At 43.5% G+C, this 24974-nt stretch overlaps 2 protein-coding genes across 2 annotated transcripts in view; one reads left to right on the forward strand and one right to left on the reverse strand.

Annotated features, from left to right (window-relative positions):
• LOC126251301 (allantoinase) overlaps nucleotides 1-4490 on the reverse strand; it is a 262302-nt gene extending 257812 nt beyond the window's left edge. The window contains exon 1 of the mRNA XM_049951628.1: nucleotides 4392-4490. The gene's annotated coding sequence lies outside the window, so the exon portion shown is untranslated. The remainder of the gene's footprint in view (nucleotides 1-4391) is intronic.
• LOC126252470 (uncharacterized) overlaps nucleotides 1-24974 on the forward strand; it is a 1574240-nt gene that overhangs the window by 118591 nt on the left and 1430675 nt on the right. The gene's annotated exons all lie outside the window — the stretch shown is intronic.

Here is a 24974-nt window from a genome sequence, read left to right on the forward strand (position 1 = left end):
CTTTCCGCCGGCCGCGGTGGCCGTGCGGTTCTAGGCGCTGCAGCCCGGAACCGCGGGACTGCTACGGTCGCAGGTTCGAATCCTACCTCAGGCATGGATGTGTGTGATGTCCTTAGGTTAGTTAGGTTCAAGTAGTTATAAGTTCTAGGGGACTGATGACCTCAGATGTTAAGTCCCATAGTGCTCAGAGCCATTTGAACCATTTTTGACCTTTCCGAGGAATGAGCTTTGATGTGAATGGGCTTGTAACTGTGTCATATCAGTCATTGAATCGTACAAATCATTGGATTGTTTCGCATATGCCACGGAGTGTGAAATTTATAGAGGAAAGTAACTCCGTAAATACGCCAGTGCCGTGCATAGTATGAAACTGAAATTCCACGATATCAAGCTCACTATGACAGTTACAACAGTAGAGGAGTTCTATTATTACCTGCAACAGACGTGGGAAAATTATTTTCGATGGAGCATCTTCCCACATCGTCGCCACACTATCTCAGAATCCTGCAACGAGATAAGGTGGACCAGAGTTACAGAAATTTCAGGCTGTCAATTGCAAAAGTAAAGTACTACATGTTTTATTTTTTTTAAAAAAAAGGTTGTTCCAGTCGTAATATTGTAATTTGTCCATCTACAACAACACTGTCATTGCCCGGTGCTTATATATAAATGTAATGTTTGCTCCACATCCCTCCCTGCAATTTTTCTACTATTTAGTAAAATGATAGTCATACCTACTACCATTTAATAAGTGCATTTGCCGTGTTTCACGGATTCTCTTTTTTCACGCAATAAATAAGTGACTTGATGAAGTGAGCAAATTTACGAACCGCCATTATAAGGCGTGCACGCGAACCCATCGTAAGTGAACTGTGCTATGACTGCACGAGAACCGCAGCCAACACGGTTTTCGAATCTGACAGCTGGTGTACACGTGCTTGCAGCTGGTTTGTTTACAACGTTACGAAAGTTACATGGGTTGGGCAAGTCAGTGTATTTAATGTAACTGATCGAATTTCTCAGTCCGTGGACATTTATTATTCAACAACATTGCTACTCTTACTATGTAATTGTGTTGTTACATTCATGCATGGATCACTTTTACAGGGATATTGGACATGTCATAGTGTTACAATTTAAGAACAAGAGAAAAATTTATATACAGTAGTAGTCAAATTCTTACAGGTCTAATTTGACAATGACGGAACAGGTAGACGTTCTGATTAAAACCGAGAAACCTCATTCAGTTTATCCTTAGTGTACAGTGCGGTTCTACGAAGCTATTGTTTAATAATATGAAAAACTTGTGCTACACTGTTCATTCATTTCTCACTACGTCAGCGCACACAGATTTAAAACATTATTTCATAATGTAATACAAAACACGCTATCACCTGTCATCGAAACCATAGCGACGATGTTTGTTTCTCATTTTCTGTATTCCTCAACTATCGGTTTGTTTGCCTGAAAAACTGAGTCAGTATCCCCCTATAATGGATGAGATACTGAGCTCATAAAAGGATAACGTTTTGGTAAGCACTCAGTGTATGGTTAGGGACAGGCACCTGAAAAGAACAAAAAGTGACAAAATAGCGGTAGGTGATCGTACTTATTTTGAAATAAAATATGGTTGCATTATCATAAGTTGCTCCTGAGGCGGCCGCGCGGAGTGGCCGCATGGTTAGAGACGCCATGTCACTGATTGCGCGGCCCCTCCCGCCGGAGGTTCGAGTCCTTCCTCGGGCATGGATGATTGTGTTGTACTTATTATAAGTTAGTTTAAGTAGTGTGCAAGTATAGGGACCGATTACCTCAGCAGTTTGGTCCCTTAGGAGTTCACATACATTTGAACACACACTACTGAGGTCAACACCATGCGTCTGTATTGTCGAATAACAGCTGTCGAAATGAGTGGCAAGCATTATGGCTTGGTGAGCTACTAGATGCCATCAACTCATTTACAAATGATTACAGACGACTGCTAAGGAAACTGCTTTATAAGTGTGACAAAAACTCAGCACTCTCATAGCACCGTAATCCGACAAACCGTGTGTCACATGTGCTCCATAATGTCCAGATCTTCTTTACACTGCAGTGGATCGGATCGTCTTCATCGGCCTTCTGTTTTCTGACCTCTCGAATGGCAACTTACGCAAAAGAGCCGTTTGGAAACAGACACTAAATGACTTCAAACAGTCAGTAATGGAGAGCTATGGACGTGTATACTGATCACCATTTAAACCATAATCGCTATCTCCTTTTAATTAATGCGTTGGCAAACGGGAACTCCCATTAAAAATCGGACCACTTTCACATAATGTTGGATGTTTTTAGTAATTTGGTTGTATTTCCTTCAAAAGTCAATCATTTACTACTAGCACTAAAAATATCTGATATAAATTTTAAGTTTTTTTTATTAATCCTTTATCGTAAGGCACGTTATCGTCAAGGTAATGTACTACTCTTCAGAAAGTAACGAAGGCCAACGATGCAAAACATTTTTTTAATTAGGCTGAAGTTCGTGGTTTTTTGTGGGTTCAATCTTAGTATGACAACGATAAAAACATATCACCTACCACGTTATAGCGATTTTAATGATATATATCTTTCGTTTCCTGTTGCAGTTATGGTGAGTTTGCAACAAACATCAGGGGAAAATTATAAATTTCTTAAACAAAGTAAAGTTCTCACAGTTTGGAAATAAACTTGGTGATCAAGATACGTCGTGAGTTCCTGATGCGATTCTGTAACATATCGATGTATGTGGTATCAGTAACGTGTTGCTGCCCACCACCACCTGTTGACTGGTTTTTACACTTGTTTTTGGTTTCAATAAAACGCCATGTCATTTCAGGCACGTGTGCCAAGTTTTACCCCCTCACCTACATTATTCCGCAAGTGAATTTTCAAATGTTAAGGACTTTTGGATCGCTCTGTATGTAAGTGACCCAGTGGACAACGTAGAAGGCTCTGTGCTGTTGTTAGCGGATGATTTGGTTGAATATACAGAACGCTAGAGAACTGAAGAGAAATGCAGGAAGACCTGCAGGGGATCCACGCTTGGTGACGGTTGACTCTCAAAAGTCGGCTGGTCCCGGCGGAGGTTCGAGTCCTCCCTCGGGCATGGGTGTGTGTGTTCGTCCTTAGGATAATTTAGGTTAAGCAGTGTGTAAGCTTAGGGACTGATGATCTTAGCAGTTAAGTCCCATCAAATTTCACACACATTTGAACATTTGAACTCTCAAAAGTGACAAATAGAGTGTTTTTAAGCGGCCTGGCTTGTGTGGCCGAGCGGTTCTAGGCGCTTCAGTCTGGAACCGTGCGACCGCCACGGTCGCAGGTTCGAATCCTGCCTCGGGCATGGATGTGTGTGATGTCCTTAGGTTAGTTAGGTTTAAGTAGTTCTAAGTTCTAGGGGACTGATGACCTCATATGTTAAGTCCCATAGTGCTCAGAGCCATTTGAATCATTTTTTGTTTTTGTTTTTACGGATAAATAGGCACAGAGCCCCATTATTGGTGAATTACATTTTTGTCGAAGAATCACTGGAAACAGTCAAATTCAGTCAATATCTATGAGCATGAGTATGGATAGGTTTTCAATTAGAACTGCTCCATCAAACTAATGTAGGAAAGACAGATGTCAGTGTCATTTAAAGAATCCTCAGGAAGTACAGTCCATCCACGAACGAGTTAACTTACAAATCTCTCACTCGACTATTAGCTGAGTTATGCTCTTCAATGTGAACACTTAGCAGGTAGGATTGACAGAGGAATAAAGAACCAAAGAGCAATAGTGCGTTTCGGCACAGGTCCATTTGGTAAACAGTGGAATGTTTCAGAGATGTCCTTTCCACTCAAGTGGCAGGCGCTGCAAGAGAGGTCTTGTGCGCGGCCGTGTGGTTTACTATCAAAATTCAGGCAGCGTGTAATGCTAGATGGATCAAGCAATAGAGTACGTCCTCCTACATACATCTGGCGAATAGACCATGAAGTGTGTTACTAACAGTCTTCCTTCGTGCAGACCATTCATGGCTGGAACATAAAAGAGAGGAGGTGACAGTGGTACAAGACATATACCGCAAGGTGGCTTGCAGAGCATGGTGTCTGAGAACCACACTTGAGAACAACCAGAAACTCTCAGAGAATCAACTGAATGGCTCTCTTAAAAGTTGCAGCAGCAAGAGCCAACATGCGTTCAGCATCAAATTCCCCGCATCTGTCACGTGCGCTGTTTACAGTCGCTCGCGGATGTCTGCCAAGGCTGGTGAGGTTTGTGCCAGAACCGCCCACTACAGAGCGGCCGCAGAGGGACAGTGTGTCAAGGTCGCCCAGCGACTCGGAACGAACAGGTTGTGGCAGCGGACGGCAAGTACGCGTGCTGCGACTTACGGCGCTGGAGTGCTGGGGTGGGGCGGCGCAGTGACTGCGAACGGTGCGTGCAGAAGCGAGGCGAGGCGCTGGCTGCCGTCGCGGGGCGATCTGCGGACTGCCGTGGGAGCCGGACTGCGGCCGCGCCACTCGCAGACCGCGAGTCACGTGACCGACGTCCGGTTATCAGGCGCCTCCGTCTCTTGTTAAGCGTCCCCTGCCCCGCCTCCGTCGGCAGGATCATTGCTGCGATTACATACAGCTGGAGACATCGTGTGATTCTCAGACGATCTCTATGTCTCCCACCGCATCTAGTTCTACATTTCGCAAGCCACCTTATGGTGTGTGGCAGAGGATACTTCGTGTAGCAGTCAGTTCCCCCCTCTCGCCCCCTCCCTCCCTACTCTGTTCATCTACATCAATATGACTACTGATCACTTTACTCTGCATTTCACAGTTAAGTGTCTGGCAGAGGGTTCATAGAGCCACCTTCAAGCTATTTCTCTACCGCTCCACCCTCGAAGAGCACGCAGGAAAAGCGAACAGGTAAATCTTTCGTTGCGAACTCTGATATGTCTTATTTTATAACGACGATCATTTGTCCCTATGCAGGTGGGTGACAACAAAATATTTTGTCATTTAAAGGAGAAAGCTGGCGATTGAAAATTCATGAGAAGATCCTGCTACAATGAAAAGCACCTGTATTTTAATAATTACCATCCCAATTCGTATGTCATATCCGTCGCACTCTTCCCTGTTACACGATGATACAAAACGAGATGCCCTTCTTTGAACGTTTTAGAGTCGTCCGTCAGTCCTATCTGATGTGGATCCCATACCACGCAGCAGTATTCCGGAAGAGGACGGACAAGCTTTCTTACAGGAATCTGCAAGGTTCGCAGGAGAGCTTCTGTAAAGTTTGGAAAGTAGGAGACGAGATACTGGCGGAAGTAAAGCTGTGAGGACGGGGCGTGAGTCGTGCTTGGGGAGCTCAGATGGTAGAGCACTTATCCGCGAAAGGCAAAGGTCCCGAGTTCGAGTCTCGGTCCGGCACACAGTTTTAATCTGCCAGGAAGTTTCATATCAGAGCACACTCCGCTGCAGAGTGAAAATCTCATTCGGTAGCGTTCTCGCTTCCCACGCCCGGGTTCCCGGGTTCGATTCCCGGCGGGGTCAGGGGTTTTCTCTGCCTCGTGATGGCTGGGTGTTGTGTGCTTTCCTTAGGTTAGTTAGGTTTAAGTAGTTCTAAGTTCTAGGGGACTGATGACCATAGATGTTAAGTCCCATAGTCCTCAGAGCCATTTGAACCATTTTTTTTGAAAATCTCATTCAAGCTTGGTGTAGGTTGTCTCTTTAGCAGACCTGTTGCATCTGCCAAGTGTTCTGCCAATAAATCGCAGTCTCTGGTTCGCTTTCTCCACAACGGTACGTATGTGATAGTTCCAATTTAAGTTACACGTGACTGTAATCCATGAGTATTTATGTGAATTCCAACAGTTCGTCTTATTCATCGTGTAACTGAAATTTAGCGGATTATTTTTAGTATTCATGTGGATGAGTTCAGAATTTTTAGTGCCACTTTTCGCACCATACAGGTATCTTGTGGGACCGATGGCTAAGTCTGGCCCCCCTCCCTCCCCCCTGCCTACCTCTTAAACTAACCAGCCAGATATCTTGTCTAATCTTTTTCTATTGGGTTTGATCATCTGATGACTTAACAAGACGGTAAATGGCAGCATCATCTGCAAACAACCTAAGAGGACTGCTCAGATTGTCCCGTCGTTTATGTAGATCAGGAACAGCGGAGGACCTATAACATTTCCTTGGGGAACGCCAAATATTGCTTCTATTTCATTCCATGACTTTCCGTCAATTACTACGAACTGTGACTTTTCTGACTGCAACTCACGAATCCAATCGCACAACTGAGACGATACTCCGTAAGCACACAATTTGATTGACGTCACTAGAGGAATGGTGACAAAAGCCTTGTGGAAAGCTAAAAATGTGGCATCAGTTTGACATTCCTCATTACTTCGGGATAATAAAGAGCTATTTGTGTTTCACAAGAACGATATTTTCTTAATCCGTGTAGGCTATTTGTCAATAAATCGTTTTCTTCGAGATAATTCATAATGTTTGAACACAACACTCGTACCAAAATCCTGCTGCAAATCGACGTTATTGATATGGGTCTGTAATGTCGCTGATGGTTCGGAGGAAGAACAATTGTTGGGGGGCATCCTAGTGAGCTTGAGTCGCACTATTTTTACTTCACTCTTTTTGCGAAAGATACGCTGGAGGGGTAGCAGTATATTCATTTAGTCTTCTAGGAACGTACGCTCTCGGAATTTTGACAGTGAACCACACCGTGATGACGAACGACTCTACTGATGCCGCCGAAGTTGTTTGAGTATCTCTGTGACGCTTTGGTTTACTGGACGAATCTGTGACGAAATACGCTACTCTTCTTTGGATCTTCTCTGTTTTCTATCTGGTTCGGGTCCCAGACGGCCAAGCGATATTTAAGTATCGATCGAGTGAAGGTTTTGTGAGCTATGTCCTTCGCTGGTGGACTACACGTCTTGAATATCATTCTAATGAACCGCAGTCCGACGTCTGCCTCATCTGCGATTAGTTTTATGTGTTCTTCGTTCTACTTTAAATCACTCTGTACACATAGTCCGAAATATTTAATTTATTTAGTTGCCTCCAGTGATCAACCGGCATTCGTGTAATACCACAATAATGAGCCTTTCCGTCTATTTATTTACAATAAGTTGCATTTGTTTATGTTGAGGGTGAACTGTGTATCCCTGTACCAAGCGATGATTCTCTGGACTTTCTATATTTCGCTACAGTATTCTAGCGTTGCGACTACTCTCTATATAAAAGCACCATTCGCCAAATGCCGGATTAAGTTGTGAACTTTCAAAGTAGCCTAAGAGCTGGTATTGTTGAGGGAGTACGCATTGAGGGAGTATTCACTGAGCTGACCAACTATAGCTTAGTGGCGAACCGGTATTCGAACCTAGGCACCTTCTTTTGTGTGAAATATTATCTCAAGCAATCCATCGGGGAACTCAACACATTCTTAACCTATTCTATTTCTCTCCTTCCATTATGAGCGCCCCAGAGGGAGTTCCTCGAACACAGCAGCCCTAGCACTCCTGGAATAGAGGATGGAGCAGAGTGTTGGGTTTTACTGTAGTCACAGAGTTGTCATTAGTGTTTTTCTCCAGAAGCACTGCAAATGAATGAAGAAAATTGCATCATTTTACTTACCTTTCCGTCGCATACGAGGCACTTGCTGCAATTACGGTGTCTGCAAATTATACTAAAATGTCCTTTAAAAGCTGAACCCGATTGGCAGTCCTGGAAAGGCCCCAAGCAGACATGATTTTCGTGCACTCTTCAATGCATGCTACGAGGAATCCTTCTGTCCTCGAATAAAATCTACGTTTAAGAAGGCCGGGATACACGCTTTTCACAGAGATGCAAATCCACCATAGGCTGTAGTAACCTCTTCAGTCTCAGGAAAGAAAAGAAAAAAAGAAAGAAAACACGAAACTCTACACGTTCTGTGTGTAATTTGGATTATAAATAAGATATATAAAATCGCAATGGAACTGAGTGCATGCAGTGTTGCTTTTGCCTTCAGTGGTACCATGACAAATGTCATCGAGGATCTAGGATCTAGGGGATGATTACGATAAAGGTGTTTATATCTGTGTCCAATATGAGCAGTTTAATGTTTTTGTCCGAACCAAAAGACAACTTCTGATTTATCTTTCTGTATTGAGTTTAGTAATTGATTTACTTGCTTTGATTTTTACTTTTTGTTCATCTTTTTCCTGTTGTTATTATGTATGATGTATGCTGTCTTAGGCGAATTATTATTCTTTGGAATTTGCCATTTAGGCAGCAATATTATCACAATGTAGTGGATCACTGTGTGATGTTAATAAGTGGTGGTTTTGCGCATTTTATGTTAATGGTTTCTGGTTTCAAGCAATTAGGATACCATTCACGGATTTAGAATAACATTATCAAGGATTTAGGAACCTTGTTAATCATTTAAGACCCATTGTCACAGAATTATTTATACACTTTTTCATTATATTTGTAAAATTTGACAATATCTAATACAATAAAAAATATTCTAGAACTTTCAGTCCGTCTTTCTGCGTTGTAATTTAAATCACCTTTCTTCATTTACGAACATTGATCAACACAAGTTGAAAAATATCGCGGAATTAGGCATCCGTACCCTACCGTTCTTAGATTGAAGTGGCTAGTCAGGTGCTCAAGTTACGTATATGACGTCGATTCTTCTTTGGATAATACGGAATGACCCTTTTGAGTAGGATGTATATCACGTTGTTCTTGTAATAAGTAACAGTGATTGCAGAGAGGTGACCTACACGGAGTCTTAGCTGCCTTCTTTTTTGTGGTCAGAAATATCAGTGCTACACCAAATCAATTCAATGACGAATTTCAAACGAAAAATCATGTGCTAGTTTTCCTAGCTGACGTCAAAGGTGCCATATGATCATGAGGGGAATATGGAGCAATGGAGATTTATCGACCTCTAGCAAATGGATTTTTTGTACGTTGACACTTCGGATCGTGCAGAAGAGAAGCCACGATAGCGATGAGCGCGGGGAGTCAGAGGACAGAAGACGGTCACATTCAGTGACGTGAAGGTGCCAGACGATGTTAAATGGCCCCAGCACAGAACGACCGTCGCTATTCTCCGTATATACAACGCACCGCACAGTACTTTGTCTACACTGGAGGGCTGCAACAGGTTCAGATCCGTCTGCGAAGATTCGACGCCGTCTCCTGGTGAGTGGTCAGGTGGGACGCACCCTCAGTGCCGACTGTCATTACGCAGAAAGCACAAACTCCTGAGCCTGCAATAGCCACATGTACGTCCATCGTGTGCCGAGTGCCTGACGGTTGTGTTTGTGGACACATCTGCCTCCGACCTGTACTACACTGATCACAGCATCGGTGATAGTCGCTAAAGCGTTGACTGCAATCTGTCTGCCTACGCTATACAGTGACACAGCGACAATCCAGATTACGTGGTTTGTGCCGCTGTAGGAAGAAAAGAAGGAAAATCAAGGTTTAATGTCTCGTCGACGTCTACGTCTAGCGCCGTTGGGAATAACACACGACAGTTCCATGCGACTCAGACTGAGGAATAAACAGACATTTAAAGTATTAGAGGATGGGTAAACTAGCAACCGTTTTGCTGTGTAGTAGTACTCCGTCACGCACTTCTTCATCGTCTGTGTGTGCTGCAGTCTCGCAAATCCATCTCCTCGTTACTACTGTAATAACAGCGGTCCGCCCATCTAGCCGCGCGGTCTAACGTGCTGCTTCCCGAGCGGGAGGGCGTGCCCGTCCCTGGAACGAATCCGCCCGGCGGATTAATGTCGAGGTCTGGTGTGCCGGCCGCCTGTAGATGGTTTTTAAGGCGGTTTTCCATCTGCCTCGGCGAACGCGGGCTGGTTCCCCTTATTCCACCTCAGTTACACTATGCCAGCGATTGCTGTACAAACACTGTCTCCACATATTCCTCTACCACGCAGATATTTGGGGTTACACTCGTCTGGTATGAGACGCTCCTGGGGGAGGGGGGGCGGGTCCACTGGAGGCGAACCGCACAATAAGCCTGGGTTCGGTGTGGGGCGGCGGTGGAGTGTGTCGACTGCTGTGGTCTGTTGTGAACCACTGACGGCTATGGCAGGATGAAGCCTGTCCGTTGTTTGTAGGTCCCCAGTTTAAATACACAGTAACATCAAAAGATTCGGATATCCTCACCCTTTTGATAATCGCAGCTAGCTGAGGGCAACTATGTATTTGATCCAACACAGTCATAGTCGCTGGATTTGGAATTAATAAACAATAATAAAATTCACTAACTAATACACTGAGAGAGGACGAGTTTCTCTGTCATCTATTTTTCGCATCCTGAGCAGATGTTGATGGAACCTGGTAGGGTGCTAAAAGCATGAGGTATTTTTATGATTCTTAGCTCGTAGAAACGGCTTGTTGGGATTTGAAAGCAATTGGTGGCGAGCCCATCCCTTAGTAAATCTTGCTGGACAGGCTGTGTGGGAGACTTACCATATTATAATGACAATATATGGCGGTGCAACGTGTATTTTATCTACTGTACATTGCAAGCGAAATTCTTAGTAAATTTGTATCTTTACCGACAAGTGAAAGAAGTGAATCAATACGTAAACGAAATAAGCAACTCGTCAGAACTGTTTTGCTAATGGGATGGTGTTGGTATTGCTATGATTTTCGCATACTTAACTAGTTGTTCTAGTACACTAAACATATTTTGCACCACAATCGCTCTCAACTAGAGAGCCGCTAACTCTCGATCGTTGAGAATTTGAGAATCTTGGAGTCAGAAATTTGAAAAAAGACCGAGATTCAGACATGATAAGTTAGACTATGGAAACGAAGCAAATGGACACATTCTGACAAATTCAAGTACGCTGCAAGTGAGCTGAACTCCTGCATACGACAAAATTTCTAAAGTTGTCACCAGAAAGTGTGATATCGTCAGTCCACTGATACTGTAAGAGACATCAGCTCATATTTTCGTTTCAAACACTCTCTATGATCATTCTGATAATTTTTGTTGAAAAAAATATCTATTACTGCTTTTTCTTAATGGAACCACAGAAAACTATTCGGTTATTGATTGCCAACTGAAGTAATGTCTGTACGTGAATTGTTCATGTCCCTGAAGGAATTTATTATTATTAGGCAACGAGTAGAATAAAGTTGAAATTAACTGTCAGCCATTAAAGTGATGTACTTCTATTTTTTAAAGTATTACGCTATAAATTTAAAAGATCAAAATAACTTAAAGTTAGAGTAGATGCGTGGATTTCTGTGACTACTCTCACATGCTCATTATCAACATAGAATATCTTGGTCAACTACATTATTCATATCATTGACTTGTTTACCAATTCACGCGCAGAACGCTTTCGGCGTTAAAAAATGGTCTGAGGGTCATACTAATGTCATCACCGACAACGAACCCACTTCAAGGTAAGCTTCAACTGTTACTACCTGGCAAACTCAGTCATTCTGTGGCCACTCATTCACTCGCTGGAAAAAATAAATAAATAAATAAAATAAAATAAAATTATCGGCGGATCGTTCCAGTAGATAATGAAACCAAGACTCAAGGGAAATCAAGACACATTCATAGGATCTACTGACCGAGAGAAAGGGTTCGAGATCGTAAAATGGTCCAAGATTCCAAAACTTTTATGGAAATAGGAGTAATCTATTGCGAAACTGAAAGTGGGTGATATACGTACAATGTGTACAAGAACTAAGAGGGAACGATAAGACTAGAACGCCAAAAACAAAGTGCTCGGATTAAGAAGGATGTAAGACAGGGATATAGACTATCATCCCTACTGTTAAATCAATACGTAGAACAAACAATGACTGACATAAAAGAAAGGTTTGAAGGTTTCTGTTATATTTGCATATTTACCAACTTCCATAGATTCAGTTTAGTCTATGTCGATTATCCGCAAGCAGTGTTTGCTCTTGTTTGTGAAGCCATTGATCGACTTTCGTTACATCGTCTGCTACGGTAATGTATCTACTCTGGTTGTTTGGCGCGTGAGTGGAGTAGCCAATGAGGTACTCAGGTGCACAGTCGTTGGCCATGCTTTGCAAGTTTCGAAGAACAATATTTGTGTCTTCTTCCTATCCCGTTCGTGCCTGTGGTATATACGTATAATTGGCTCCATTTGCACGTGCCGAGGGAGAAAGAGAGAGCTATATACACACTTATGAATGGATATGTGAAAGCAGGAATGGTTTATATATGTGAGATATTTTACTAAGACGAAGCTCTCTCGTACGGAGACTATTGACAACAGGCAGCATTTTTGCAATCATAATTGTGGGGTGAGTCACGTGCTATTGTCGAGACTTATCTGGGTCTAATGTTGAATATTGTAGGAGATTGGCTTGCGAATACGACTCAGTGGGTCAGTTTCCATTCTGTTTAAGAAATGCAGTTACCTTACGATCGTGTTTAGCAAGTCAGTTATTTATTCACCAAATGGGTTGTATGTGTCATACGTGATTTTCCATCGTACGTTGAAGAATTGACGTTTGTGTTAGTCTGCTAAAGACAGCACGTGTTTCATGTACAGGATGGTTATGATTAAACTTTCTCCAAATGGGAGGACCACCATAAAAAACGAGTGATCGTAGGTCACTGAAACTTTGTGGAAACTTTTGTAAAAAGATGCAAAAGAGAAATAACGAATAAACTACGGGAAAATTCAAGGTTTAATTTCCACACGAGAGGGTGACGTTTGTTAATTATGTATTGTGTTTACGTTACAGGTTACAATAGTCGTTCAATGTGGTGATCATCTGCATTCAAGACAGCCTGTAACCGCACTAGAGATACCATTTCAGAATTGTCCGCAGCACGTTTTGAACGGTGGACCATGGAATGTTCAGATGTCGTAACGCAGCTGGTGCACTGCTCGAAGATCGCACATTGTGTCCAGCATTCTCAACCATGGTAATTTATTCAACAATTTATGGTGCCATTGGCCGTCGGACCCTCCAAGGAGCAATTCCTAAATCGTCAGTTAATTCGAACTTCCGAATCAGTCTTCATTCCCAGTGGGGAATGTTGACCTCTTCGTATTCCTTCAGTGCGTCGAGACTCGCGAAGAACAGCAACACTATTACTGTCGTTTTGATACAACAGCATTACGAGAAAAGCTCTGCTCATCTCGTCCAGACCGAAGTTGACTGCGTGCAACTGTAATGCATACTGATGCTTGTGTTTCAGCCCTACGTAACCGTACCAGTAACAGCTTCTGGCGGCAAGTCATGGCACTAACAAGCAAATCCTGCAGCGCACAGTCTGGTGATCATTCCTATAAAGTTGGATATCCATATTGTAAATACACTACTGGCTATTAAAATTGCTACACCAAGAAGAAATGCAGGTGATAAATGGGTATTCATTGGAGAAATATATTGTACTAGAACTGACATGTGATTACATTTTCACGCAATCTGGGTGCATAGATCCTGAGAAATCAGTACCCAGAACAACCACCTCTGGTCGTAATAACGGCCTTGATACGCCTGGGCATTGAGTCAAACAGAGCTTGGATGACGTGTACAGGTACAGCTGCCCATGCAGCTTCAACACAATACCACAGTTCATCATGAGTAGTGACTGGCGTATTGTGACGAGCCAGTACTCGGCCACCATTGACCAGATGTTTTCAATTGGTGAGAGATCTGGAGAATGTGCTGGCCAGGGCAGCAGTAGAACATTTTCTGTATCCTGAAAGGCCCGTACAGGACCTGCAACATGCGGTCGTGCATTATCCTGCTGAAATGTAGGGTTTCGCAGGGATCGAATGAAGGGTAGAGCCACGGGTCGTAACACAACTGAAATGTAACGTCCACTGTTCAAAGTGCAATCAATGCGAACAAGAATGACCGAGACGTGTAACCAATGGCACCCCATACCACCACGCCGGGAGATTCGCCACTATGGCGATGACGAATACACGCTTCCAATGTGCGTTCACCACGATGTCGCCAAACACGGATGCGACCATCATGACGCTGTAAAAAGAACCTGGATTCATCAGAAAAAATGACGTTTTGCCATTCGTGCACCCAGGTTCGTCGTTGAGTACACCATCGCAGGCGCTACTGTCTGTGATGCAGCGTCTAGGGTAACCGCAGCCATGGTCTCCGAGCTGATAGTCCATGCTGCTGCAAACGTCGTCGAACTGTTCGTGCAGATGGTTGTTGTCTTGCGAACGTCCCCATCTGTTGACTCAGGGATCGAGACGTGGCTGCACGATCCGTTACAGCCATGCGGATAAGATGCCTGTCATCTCGACGGCAGTGATACGAGGCCGCTGGGATCCAGCACGGCGTTCTGTGTTACCCTCCTGAATCCATCGATTCCATATTCTGCTAACAGTCATTGGATCTCGACCAACGCGAGCAGTAATGTCGCGGTACGATAAACCGCAATCGTAATAGGCTACAATCCGACCTTTATCAAAGTCGGAAACGTGAGGGTACGCGTTTCTCCTCCTTACACGAGGCATCACAACAACGTTTCACCAGGCAACGCCGGTCAACTGCTGTTTGTGTATGAGAAATCGGTTGGAAACTTTCCTCATGTCAGCACGTTGTAGGTGTCGTCACCGGCGCCAAGCTTATGTGAATGCTCTGAGAAGCTAATCATTTGCATATCACAGGATCTTCTTCCTGTCGGTTAAATTTCGCGTCTGTAGCACGTCATCTTCGTGGTGTAGCAATTTTAATGACCAGTAGTGTAGTTTTCTGTCTACACTGGCTCAAGTAGCGAATGTTTAATTACCACCGCCCTGTAACTGTAATCGATATGTGTTACGTAATCTTTTGTATATTTGAGGCCCGATAATAATGCAAAGTTAACGCAAACCTAATATCTGTATTTCAAGTCTATACCTTTCATATATTCAGTTAAATGAATTGCAACTTTTGAAAGATAATAGATATAAGCAACTATAAGGCCTAGCACGACTTCCTTATGCGGAAATAAACGAATTAAATATTTTCGTGGCTAATTCAATTAAAGTTTCAACTGGATTATTTTGGCTTGAAACAAATATTCAGGAAGTAAGATACTTTTCGCCTTACGAAGCTACTTTCAGGCCACGTAAAGTAAGTTCATCTCAAAATCTACGAGAAGGCAGCTCCGTCACATTGTAATTACATGTTTGGCGGTACAATGGTATTAAAATGTCGCCACGACGAAGTATAATCATTTTATGGATGAATGCACAAGATTGGGCCCATATCTTGGAGATCAGAGAAGACTAAATGTTGTCAGGAAGATACAGTTTTGTCTGACTAAATGCAAAGTTATCCAGTAGGCAATATTAAATTATTACTGGTATCAAATACAGCTCCGTTCGCTATTTAAGGGTCGGTGTTTGAAGAATCAGAAGTGACAGTAGTCAGATTGCATCACATTAACTGGGACTTATTCATTTTTGTTGGAACGGTAACGGGTATGTGGGACTTAACCGCTAAGAAATGAAATGGTTGAAATGGCTCTGAGCACTATGGGACTTAACATCTGAGGTCATCAGTCCCCTAGAACTTAGAACTACTTAAACCTAACTAACCTAAGGACATCACACACATCCATGCCCGAGGCAGGATTCGAACCTGCGACCATAGCGGTCGCGCGGTTCCAGACTGAAGCGCCTAGAACCCCTCGGCCACAGAGGTCGGCAACCGCTAAGAGTCACTGTTTTGAAATACAAGCAAAACCATTCACTCTACTGACTCCATACAAGTTCAAGAATGAAATTAAAATTCAGACGGAAAGAATATCGATGATATAATTCGCTTATGTCATCACTATCCTCAGTGAACGTTAAGAGGTGTTATAGAACCTGTTGAATGGAACGAGCCGTCTAATGAGCACACACTACGGATAAAGTAAATCGAAGGAAGAAGAAACCAATAGGAGTAGCAGAAACGATATTAGCGATTAACTTAACATCAAATTTGGGGGCCACGAAGTATAAGAAATGAAGGAATTATTTTATCTTGGAAGCAAAACAGCACATGATGGACGAAGCAAGTAGAACGTAAAAAGCAGACCAGAACAGGCAAAGAGGACATTCCTAGCCAAAAGCAGGCTACTTGTGTCACACATTGACCTGAAGGAAGAAATTTCTGAGAATGGATGTGTAGAACGCAGCATTCCGTGGAAATGACCCACGGACTGTAGGAAAACCGGAACAGAGGAGAATCGATTCGACTGAGGTGTGGTGTTACAGAAGGATGTAGAAAATTAGGTAGATTGGTAAGATACGAAATGAGGAGGTTCTCTGCAAAATCGGCGAGGAGAGGACCCTGTAGAAAATATTGACAATAACAAGGGACGGGGAGACAGGTCATGCGTTAAGACACTAGGGAATAACATCAATGATGCGTGAGGGTACTGTAGAGGCAATAAACTGTAGGAAAAACGAAGGTTGGGATGGATCTTGGCGAGTCACATCAAATGACTGATGAAAAGAATAGCAAATTTGATCAGCGGTAGCCGAAATAGCTGCCGGCCAAGGCTAGGGGAAATGCAGTGTTTTCAAAGTTACGGAGTTTTTTCGCTTGGATGATTACTGAATCTTTTCGTGCGTTTTGCAACCAATGTGCTTCGATCAACTATTAGTTTTAATGTCCTTTAGATTTGTTATTTTAAATTACAGAAAAAATGATAATTAATTGAAACCCTCAGCTGCTGACAGGTGTTGTTGACTTACCTTGATGGGGACAGCCGAAAATGTGTGCCCCGACCGGAACTCAATCCGGGATCTCCTACTTACATGGCAGACGCTCTATCCATCTGAGCACCCGAGGGCACAGATGAATAGCTCGACTGCAGGGACTTATCCCTTGCTCGCTTCCCGTGAGACCCACATTCCCAACTGTCCACAATCTACATACGTAATGTTCCTAATTATAGAAAAGTGTTAGTTTGCGTGAAAAACGGTACAGAGGTTTTAGATACTTTTCAACATTATACTCCGTTTGATTTTCTGTAGACATCGAAAAATCCGTAGTATATTTCCTCCAGTGTTTGATAGGAGAAGTGAACTACTTTCAGTAATTAAATTTAGGGATGAAACATGCGACCTGGATGATTTATCATATGTGGATTAAAAGAAGAAAGAGACATATGCTGTCCACTTTGAAGTGCAATGAAAAACATGAATTGAAATACGTTTTTATATATAATTAATTTGGATTTTATAAAATCATTTATTTTGCATACTTTACTAAGTCTATTGAGACACAAATGACGGTAGTTTACATTCGAAACATGTGCATCTCCGTAATCAACAAATGTAACGGTTACACCTTTTAATAAATCGTTATTCTTCAGTAACTTCGATTCACGACATGTGATCAATAATTCACGGCAGAAAACAGGATTTTAAATAAATTCTTGTAATAAATTTATCGGGAGCTTGTACTATCACCTTTTTATTTATTCAAAAATAATATCACTTACTACCTCGAAAACTTACGTAAACAAAAGATTTTGCAACTCGAAAAATAACTTGATATTTTTCCCGACTCTGTTATATTTCTTACCACTCTATGGTGCCATCGTTGCTCGTCACTTGCGTATGATGTGGGCGAGGCACTAGAAACGAGCTGTCCAGTGTTGAAGAACGAGCAGGAAAAATTGATTAAATTACAGTCAAATCAACTCTACCTCTCCACAATCTGTTTCTTTTTCACTTTTTTAGGTTGTTACCGTGGTAGGAAGCGCGCGAAGGGCTATTAGATTTGGGAAACATTACAAATACTCCCATAATTGTAAAGAATTTTGGTGCGCCTGTTGGCATTATCCAATGTTCTTAGTAATTTATAAGGTTTTTGAACATCAGTACTAATTTATGTTTTATACCACTAGTAAGCGTATAAAACGATTTTTTTACCCGCTGTCGGATACTCGTACGTTAATCTATTTGTCGACATTTTTTCCTCGACGTATTAGTTCGTACAAAATGATATTTCGGCTAAACAGTATCCTCGTCTACAGAATTCCTAACAGACATCTTTGAATGCAAGCTGATTGTGCAATTAGGAACGGAAACACGTTCCACAAATATTGGTTTTACGAGATCGTTCTTATTAAGTTTTGGTCCCACAAATGCAAGGATCTCTAATGATGGCCACTCGTCTGTCCAATATTTGTCTTTTTTTCCTTCAATAGAAAATTGGCATGTCGATATAGAAATGCTCTAGATGTTGAACGCATGGACTGACTTCGAAAGAAAATGGGAGAGGGAGGATGCGTGGTTCTTGGAACATCGAGGACATTTTGCAGATAAACGTTGTTAGCATTCCGGAAAGATTTTATTGGAACTGAGTTGTGAGCTTGTTATGGCCTGCTGCACAACCGTCCGACACACAAATGGATTGGAAGTCGACTGTGATGTCTGCATTTTGGAGAGCAGGAAAGCAATCTGCCATTTTCATACACAGGAGTGAAGAACTGCCTAAAAACCACCGACCGGGTGACTGGCCACTAACTTGCTATGAGGATTTCATTCTGGCGTGGTATACCTCCTTGTATCTGAAGTTCAAGTACTGTACGTTGTTTTCATTTTCTATTTTTTTTGCCGTACTATAAGAGAACTGTACTTACATTGCCGTCTTAGACTCCAATTAAATTAAAAAAAAAGAAAAGGATTTAAAATTTCCTTCACGGTGGCCATACTAGAAAAGTTTCATCTTTGAAAATAAGAACGATTCTTCGTTCCGTATGTCTTGAATTGAATCCCTCGCGAAGTTAGTATGAGCTATCTTGAGGGGCAGAGAGGAATGTACGTAAAACAGAAAGGCTTTTGTTTATCACCTCTTAAACCTTGTCTAAGGCTTGCAGTCCTGAACTATCAGGTACAGTAAGAATTCTTGTCTAAGCAGTAAGCTATGCGGGCAGGTTAGATAATAAATATTTACAGTGTAAATTAATATTTATAATTATGTAGAACTGTCACCCCTAAGAGAATTAGAAATTAATGCAGATACACTGAAGCACCAAAGAAATTGGTTTAGGCATGCATATTCAAATACAGAGATATGTAAACAGGCAGAATACGGTACTGGGAACGCTAACGCCTATACAGAGTGGAGAAAAATTGTCACGAAATTTTAACCCTGGATAGCTGATGCATGTAGGAACCAAAATTACTAATGTTGTGTTGGTCGACAATGCACAATTTTTAAACTACGGAAACTTGGCGCCACGCACTCCGATTGGTCGCGGGATTGCCCTTTTGCCGGATGCTCTGGACAACGCATGACCGCGAATGCTTTGCCTGCTGGAGATGGCGATGTATCCAAGGTGGCCCGCACGCTCGGTGGTAGAGCGCCAGCCTTCCACTCCGGGGGCCTCAGGGCGAATCCGCGGGGTTCGACACATGCTTTGCAGTTTCACGGTAAGACGTACCGGGAACAAACACGTCAACAACTGTTAGTTCGCGTACAGAAAGGCCTTTTTGGTAGCTAGGACATTGTTTACTTAAAGCAGGTGCTCGAACTGGCGACCCTCTGACGCGACACAAGCTTGGTAACGTCGAGCGGTGTTTTGCCGAACTCTTCCAAAGTTTCCTGGCATTGATTGGCGGCATGTTGAACGAGATCCATTAAGTCCTCTTCGTTTCTAGGTGGTTCGCGTCCGGACAGGTGAACTAGAAGCTTCAAGAATCCCCACAGGAAAAAGTCAGTTGACGTGAGGTCTGGCGATTGCGGGGCCCATGTCCTACGAGCACCTCTGCCAGTTTCCCGATCGTCGAAGAGTTCTTTTAAATATCTGCACACAGCACGACTGTTATGGGCGGGGGCCTCATCATGCTGCAGCCACATGCGTAGCCGTATGTCTAGGAGAAAGTCTTCAAGCAGGCAGGATAGAGTTTCTTGCAAAAAGGGGAGGTAATTTGCACCGGCTGCAGCCACATGCGTAGCCGTATGTCTAGGAGAAAGTCTTCAAGCAGGCAGGATAGAGTTTCTTGCAAAAAGGGGAGGTAATTTGCACCGGCAAGCCGGCCGGTGTGGCCTAGCGGTTCTAGGCGCTTCAGTCTGGAACCGCGCGACCGCTACGGTTGCAGGTTCGAATCCTGCCTCGGGCATGGAGGTGTGTGATGTCCTTAGGTTACTTAGTTTTAAGTAGTTCTAAGTTCTAGGGGACCGATGACCTCCGATGTTAAGTCTCATAGTGCTCAGAGCCATTTGAACCATTTTTTGCACCGGTAAGTCGAGTCGAATTAAGTCGGGTGATGATGAGGGAATTAGATTAGGAAATGAGACAAAGTAATAAAGGAGTTTTGCTATTTGGGGAACAAAATAACTGATGATGGTCGATGTAGAGAGGATGTAAAATGTAGACTGGCAATGGCAAGGAAAGCGTTTCTGTAGAAGAGAAATTTGTTAACATCGAGTATAGATTTAAGTATCAGGAAGTTGTTTCTGAAAGTATTTGTATGGAGTGTAGCCATGTATGGAAGTGAAACATGGACGATAAATAGTTTGGAAAAGAAGAGAATAGAAGCTTTCGAAATGTGGTGCTACAGAAGAATGCTGAAGATTAGATGGGTAGATCACATAACTAATGAGCAGGTATTGAATAGAATTGGGGAGAAGAGTAGTTTGTGGCACAACTTGACAAGAAGAAGGCACCGGTTGGTAGGACATGTTCTGAAGCGTGAGGGGATCACAAATTTAGCATTGGAGGGCAGCGTGGAGGGTAAAAATCGTAGAGGGAGACCAAGAGATGAATACACTAAGCAGATTCAGAAGGATGTAGGTTGCAGTAAGTACTGGGAGATGAAGAAGCTTGCACAGGATAGAGTAGCATGGGGAGATGCATCAAACCAGTCTCAGGACAGAAGACGACAACAACAACAACAACAACAAGTCGAGGAGGTAGACGGACCGGTACAATCAGCTGGCCACCCACAATATCTGCCCAAATGTTGAGGGAAAATCGTCCCTGATGTCGGTGGACGTTCGTGACGTGAGGATATCGCCTTGCCCAGTAATGAACGTTTCGAGTGTTGTAAAGGCCATCCCAGTGGAAGGTGCACTCGTCGGTAAACAACACAACGACGGGGAAGTCGGTATCTCATGCTACACTTTGCAGAAGCCACCGGCAAAACCCTAGCCTGTGTTCATAGTCCGTCACAGGATTTAGGTCGTGGACAGGGTGGAAACTAAATGGATGCTGGCCGTCATCCCTCAAAACCTCCTAGACTAACCGATGAGTGACCCCCATGTCGTGCACAACTGTTCGAATACTTGTCGTAGGTGCTTCCTCAAAGCGCTCGAGAACAGTCTCTTCAAATGCAGCATCCCATCGTGTTCGAGGTCTTCCAAAATGAGCATGATATCCTGCTAACCAGCCTGTTTCGCCAAGTCACCGGTGAATTGCTGTAAATGTTTGTGGGTGTGGGTGGCGTCTTGCTGGGTACCGTTCTTCATACAACTGTCGAACATCATGCGCATTACCGTCGGCTAGTCCGTAAACAAAAACCACATCTCGCTGTTCTTCAAACGAATAGTGTGCTGCCACGCTTACTGTCGAGCGTTTCTAGGCGCTTTAGTCTGGAACCGCGCGACGGCTACGGTCGCAGGTTCCAATCATGCCTCGGGCATGGATGTGTGTGATGTCCTTAGTTTAGTTAGGTTTAGGTAGTTCTAAGTTCCAGGGGGCTGATGACCTCAGGTGTTAAGTCCCATAGTGCTCAGAGCCATTTTTTTTGCTCAGAGCTATTTGAACGCTTACTGTATGACTAAATAGCAGGTGACGGGCGTGCGCTCCGAAGCGAAGCTTAAGTGTGAATGCCTCTGACTTGAGGTGGAGACAAACAGCAAGACCTATTCGACACGTGTGCATATCACGTTGGGACAGTGACGGGGCGTGGGACGTTAATGTGTGAACCGACAACCATAGCGCTGCCCGTCACTGACGAACGGCAGCAGAGCAATCCCACAGCCAATCGGAGCTGGTGGCGCCAGTTTCCGTAGTTTAAAAATGGTGCGTTGCCGACCTACACAACACTGGTAATTTTGGTTCCTACTGGCATCAGCTATCCAAGGTTAAAATTTCGTGACACAATTTTTCTCCACCCTGTATAAGATAACATCTGTCTGGCACAGTTGCTAGATCGGTGGCTGCTGCTACAATGGCAGGCTATCAAGATTTAAGCGAGTAGTCGTCGTACAAGTGATGGGACTCTGCAACTCGGAGATAGCGGTCAAGTGGGGATTTTCCCGTACGACCAGTTCACGAGTGTACCGTTAACATCAGGAATCTGGTAAAACATCAAATATTCGACATCTCTGCGGCCAGAAAAAGATCCTGCAAGAACGGGACCAACAGCAATTGAAGATAATCGTTCAGTGTTACAGAAGTGCAACCCTTCCACAAACTTTGCAGATTTCAATGCTGGACCATCAATAAGTGTCAGCGTACGGACTATTCCACGAAACATCATCGATATGGGCTTTCGCCAGCCTTCCACCCAGGCCCACTCGTGTACACTTTATGACTGCACGACACAAAGCTTTACGCCTCGTCTGGGCCCGTCAACACCGACATTGGACTTTCGATGACTGAGAACATGTTGCCTGGTCGGACGAGTCTCATTTCAAATTGTATCGAGCAGATAGACATGTACGGTTATAGAGACAACCTGCATCTCAGCAGGGAACTGTGTTCAAGCTGGTGGAGGCTCTGTAACGGTATGGGGCGTATGCAGTTGGAGTGATATGGGACCCCTGATACGTCTAGATTCGGCTCTGACATGTGACACGTACCCAAGCATTCTGTCTGATCACCTGAATCCTTTCGTGTCCATTGTGCATTCCGACAGACTTGGGCAATTCCGGCAGGACAAAGTAACACCCCACCCGTCCAGAATTGTTACAGAGTGGCTCCAGGAACACTCATTTGAGTTTAAAGACTTTCGCTGGCCACCAAAGTCCCCAGACATGAACATTATCGAGCATATCTGGGATGTCTTGCAACGCGCTGTTCAGAAGAGATCTGCACCCTCTCGTACTCTTACGAATTTATGGACAGCCCTGTAGGATTCATGGTGTCAGTTCCCTCCAGCGTTAATTCAGACATTTGTCGAGTCCTTGTCATGTCGTGTTGCGGCACTTCTGCATGCTCGCGGGGGCCCTACACGATTTTATGCAGGTGTACCAGTTTCTTTGGCTCTTCAGTGTAATTTGTAATGAATAGTCGGTCTATTGTCAGTATTCATGTTTCTGCATAACATTCATTAAGAAATATGGTCTTATTTTCATTACATGTGTTATTCCTTGTAGAAAGTTATAGAGTAAAAAAGTAAAAAAATATGGATCTCACGGATTGCGGCCAGATTTCTTATGTTGGATTCATGACCTCTTTTCCCGCCGGCTTTCTTTTATTTTATCTGCAGTCTGACTGGTCCAATTTTCGCTTCGATATCTTTCGATTAGAGTGAATGCAGTGTTTGCCCGCCTGTCTCATGTTGGCGCAAATCTCCGGTACCCGCTGCGCTGGGTGGATTGACTGACGTGCGATCGGCGGCCTGCCCTTCGAGGGCCCAAGGGCTGCTCTCTTTTGTGTGCTCGTGTGTGCGTGTGTGTTGGTGCCTCAGATTGCTTTGAGAGTTTCACAAATTGCTTTGACTTCTTCTTTAATTTAGCACGTTCAAGTAGAGTACTGTTTACTATGCAACAGCCGAATGTGGCATATCGTAATCCTCAGTTCGTCAGTGAGCCATACCCCCGCATTATATAACATCGCTGTTGCGGTACAGTACCATGCGTAAATGGGAAGAAGGTTCGCTGGAAGTGACAGCCAATAAACTGTGTATGGTGAAGTCGACAACTCGGCCGTGGCGTACCTATATCCAGCCACGCACAGATGATGAGATCCTTCACACTCGTCTTCTCCTAGGACATAACTCTATGTCACATGGCTTCTCACTCTGGTGAGAGGACCCTCCGATTTGTGGTGCTCGTGGCCTACACATAACGGTGCTTCAAATTTTAGATTTTCTGCAAGAGGGCAGCAGCTCATTTGCCGACCGATTTGTCCTCTACTTCAAATGACGATGACACGGAAGTGGTACGTATTTTAAGGCTTTGTGAAATGTCCGGCTTATTCCACGAAACTTCAGGGCGACGGTTTCAACGTGTTATCAGAATGGATGGTTCATAGGTATTTTTTGTAAGAGACCAGCCAGACATATATTAATGTGAATATATTTTAGTTTTCCTCTTGTCTTACTTTTATAATAATTGACACCCTTAGAAAGATGACCATTTTGAGGCTATCTTCCAGAACGTGAGCTAGTGTGATTGTGCGGGTGGTCATGGGTGAGATTGAAAAAGAGTGAGTGCAATTTGATCTCAGATTTCATCTTACATTTTTTATCGAATTCTCTACGTCTAACCATTTTGGTATCAACTGCTTTTCGGACGGGCGCTGATAACCTCGCTGTTGAGCGCCCGAAACCCCAAACAGAACAACATGCAACGTCACACTATTCTCTCTGTTTACTTAGCGCAGTAATCTGTTCTTGAGGATCCATTCACCATCTACGACATGATGGAATACTTGAACTCTCTTCGTATTTGCAAATATGGACAACCATCAGCCGTGTAATGGAATGACGACAATGAACATTTGTGCCGGACCGAGACTCGAACCCGGATATTCCACTTGTCGCGAGCGCTCACCTTACCATTAAGCTCTCCGAGCACGACTCACCACCAGACCCAAACTTCCATATGTCGTCAACCATGTGTTAACAGCTTGTACTCATACATTCATTGTTTATATTTCCGTACAGGGGAGACATTTTAATTGAAAGTCGCTTGCCTGGTGTTGGCTGGTAAGTATGCCATTGCAGTGCCTATCTTGTTCAGAAACACGAATGCATGCATGTCAAAAGAAACTTTGCATTCATATTTCTGATCAAC

This window comes from Schistocerca nitens, chromosome 4 (genome assembly GCF_023898315.1).
Source record: "Schistocerca nitens isolate TAMUIC-IGC-003100 chromosome 4, iqSchNite1.1, whole genome shotgun sequence".
In the NCBI taxonomy this organism is placed as follows: Eukaryota; Metazoa; Arthropoda; class Insecta; order Orthoptera; family Acrididae; genus Schistocerca; species Schistocerca nitens.